The following is a 3,910-nucleotide window of genomic DNA, read 5'->3' as shown; positions in this document are numbered from 1 at the left end:
TGTGTGTGTGTGTGTGTGTGTGTGTGTGTGTGTGCTGTGTGTGTGTACTGTGTGTCAGCGTCAGGAGGAGGGAACAGTGCTGCTCACATTAACCCTCTCCAGGTCACTCTGCTCCAATCACTGAGCTCTGCAGCTTAAAAAGAAAAGCTGACTTTGAATTATTGTAGGAAAAAAGTAATAATTAATTAATTGATTCAAACAACCTGGTGGAAATGTTTTGTTGTGCATATTTATATGTGTTTGTTACTCAAAGTGACTAACAATAGGCCAACAGTTTAGTTTACCAGCCATATTTATTTACCTGCCCAGACTAAATTCAGCCTAAATGGCTCTGTTGTGAGTCACAATGTTTTATTTACATTGACCGTGGACCCACATTTTAAAGCTGTGTTGAAAATATCTGAAAAAAACTATCTGTGTAAACTCTTAAACTGCACAATGTGGCATAATAATAATAATAATAAAAAAACCTGCATGCCAAACTGTGGGAATGAGGAAATATGGAGCTGATAAAGGAAAGTGCACAACATGTTATGACATCTCACCGCTGGGACTGAAATAATAATGAAAAACATGTCTGACAAATATGGGAGAGTTGTAGGAGGAGGACCAGGACTTTGAAAAAAAAAAGCATCCAGTGCGTCCCATATTACGTAACTACACAACAGAGCAATTGAGCTACACTTCAGAAGCCTGTGTGCGGATTTGTTTGGATGTCTGTTAGCAAATTATCTCATGAACCACTGGGTGGGTTTGAATTAAACTCACAGAAAATTATCATTTAATGCACATCTACAGCTGATTAGTGTTTGGAGTCGATCCAATTCCAAATGGCCACCACAGCCAATTAACTTAAAAAAACACAGAAATGGGTATAACTCAGTAAATATTGCAGATRACGAGCTAAAATTCGGCGTGGTAGTAGCCGAGAGTCCTTCTCAACACACGCTCTTAGTGCCAACACATTCTGAGGGATTTCACTAATGAGACATGAAGTCATTCAAAGTTTTAACCAAAATCACTTTGTCCCAGAACATTTTAAGTTTAAAACTCTGACATTTAAAGACATTCATTTAATTTGATGTGCCCGCGCTTTTAACTTCTTTACAGAAAGCTGTTTCTCATCTGCAACAATTAAAAGTCTATTTCCTTGTTTGGAGAAACAAGATGGCTTGAATTAACTCAGATTCAGCTACAATTTCTCATGTTTATCCGCAGCCATTTCGAAACTGACAGTAAAATTTTAACATTCATACATGTGTTTTCACCCACATGTGGTTTCATAAACACTCGTTTAAAATGCATTTTGCCGCTAGTTAGAGCTAAATTTGATTCATGAAGCCAAACCTCCTCAAACCTTTTCTCTTTTTTTTTAAACCAGAGGAATATTAGCATTTGTTTTGTACGGCTTAATGTTTACCTTCTGAGCACCACACCGAGTTTTTGSATTGTTCTGTTTCTGCCTTAAGAGATTCTTAAGTAATGTGAGCCACATTTCAGTCGTTGGTTCGTTTTGCTTTCAGACCACAGACATGGGGTCTCATTGACTTTCACAGCACTCAGAACAAATTRAACTGAGCACTTCAGCTTTTTAAATCTTAGGACCACATTTCACAGTATTGGAGGTGTACAATAACATCGTACATTTACTTCATTACATTACTCAAGTCATTTTCGAGGACCTGTTTTTATTGTTTTTAATCACAACTTTTATTTTGTTACATTTAAAACATAAAAAAAATTATATACTTCTTTACAATTTGACATTTTGTCACACTTTACAAATTTAAATATGAGCAGAACTCATCATGGAAGGAGCTGTTTATGCACTCTAAAAAATGAAGTGTTGAATTTACCTGCTTCCACTAAACCCAGTTGATCAAATTGAGCAATTTACCAACCAATTCACACTCACAACCTTTCAAATATTGACGCTTGGTCACCGTCTGCGTCCAGTTTTTAACGCGTCAGGTACCCCCCTGGCATCTTTTATTAACGAGATGAGACGGAGGAGGGGGAGCGCTTTGTCATATTTTTGAAAAGAGTAGGAGATGCACGACAACTAACTGTCCGAGACCCTACACTGAACTTCTATTAGCCCCAGACATCCTATCCCTGACCTCAATACCTAAAATTAACCATTGACCCTGATCCCCCATATTAACCACAGACCCCCAACCCAAAGACCCCTATGTGGTGCAACCCAGAAAAGCCGCRGGCGTGAATAACCGATACGAGCACTGCAAAAACTGTCCATCTTACCAAGTTTTACCAAGTCAAAATTTTCTGCCAATGGAGTAAGAAAATTTTACTTGGTAAGATTCTTGAAATACTTGATTTGACTCAGTTTTTTCTAATTTCAAGAATCTTACCAAGTAAAATTTTCTTCCTTCATTGGCAGAAATTTTTGACTTAATTTGAGTCAAATTTTCAGGCTAACAAGACAAATAATCTTACACATTCTGAAAACAAGATTATTATTCTTACACAATCAGTTCTTGTTTAGTAAATCAGTCTCAAAACAAGATCAAAAAGACTTTTTGGCTGGATATAAGATTTTAAAACTTGGTTAGGTGGACATTTTTTGCAGTGTACCCGATGTGACAAAACTGGACGCAGACGGTACCTGTCCAAGCATCAATATGGTGACGAGTCGGGGGTGAGAATGTCTTAARTTTACACATTTTCTTTAAAAAAACTGTGTTTATTACTTTGTTTACTCAACTCAGCTCAATGGAACCAGTTGACGTATCTTGGTTAGGTAAATCCAACACTCAATTTTTTTAGAGTGTGTGTGAGAAAGTATTTTTACGTTTACTTTCCCGATTACTGTGAGCAGTTTTATGACTTCTACTGCTCTTGTCAGTGAAATTCATTTTCACCAAAGTCATTTTCTGTTAAAGTATTTTTACTTGTACTTTTTTCTGATAGTTATTAATGTAAAACGCTGTTCAAAATGCTTTGTACTCCAGTACATACCAGGTAAGTACCAGGCAGTAATTGATTTGTGCCAGATAAGTACCAAATTAAATACCAGGTATACCTGTGAGGATGCACGTCCTCATACAGCAGGTAAGAACCATGAACTCTGTAAGAACAAGGTAACAAGTCACTACAGTAAACTATTCTAAACTAAATTTTTAGTTAGGTTTAGTTCATTTAAGAGGCATGCACATAAACAAACATTACTCTCATGAGAAGCAAAGCAGCATTTGCACCAAAAAAACCCAAAAGTTAAACAAATCAGTCATACAACACAGCACATTAACGTTTTTTAGACAGAATCTGATTAAGTTGTGATTAAGTGTCGGCATCCAAGGGCAATTTTGATGTAATTTCTCTTTTTCTTTWTACAGAAACAAATCATCAAAACTGTTTGTTTTTCCAAAGTGTCGTTGCTCTTAAATGGTCAGTGTTTGAAACGTGTTTTTGAGCTCTGATGCTTGAGCATGTTTAGGTTCACTGMAAAAAATGTCCACCTAACCAAGTTTTAAATTCTTATATTCATGTCTGAAGAAAAATATGCACTGGTTAGTTTTAGTTTTTAGTTTTTACACTGAYTGACACTAATTTAGATCAAATAAATATCATTTTAGCAGGGTATTTTTTAAAGTAAACGCTCATCGAAACAACATCCATGTTTAATGCGTGATGTAATGCAAATAAAGACTAGGATTTCTGATTTCTTCCCTCTTTCTGGATGTGCATGAATTGTGTTTTTGTTTACTGATTTCAGCTGTTGAAACGATTCCTTCTGCTGCAGGAACAGTGAGAACAAGAAAACACTGCAAAAACTGTCCATCTTACCAAGTTTTAAAATCTTAATTTACTTAGCTGACTTAATTTGAGTCAAATTTTCAGACTAACAAGACAAATAATCTCACACATTCTGAAAACAAGATTATTATTC

This window comes from Austrofundulus limnaeus, unplaced genomic scaffold, assembly GCF_001266775.1.
Source record: "Austrofundulus limnaeus strain Quisiro unplaced genomic scaffold, Austrofundulus_limnaeus-1.0 Scaffold4, whole genome shotgun sequence".
Taxonomy (NCBI): Eukaryota; Metazoa; Chordata; class Actinopteri; order Cyprinodontiformes; family Rivulidae; genus Austrofundulus; species Austrofundulus limnaeus.
This window is presented reverse-complemented; position numbering follows the sequence as displayed.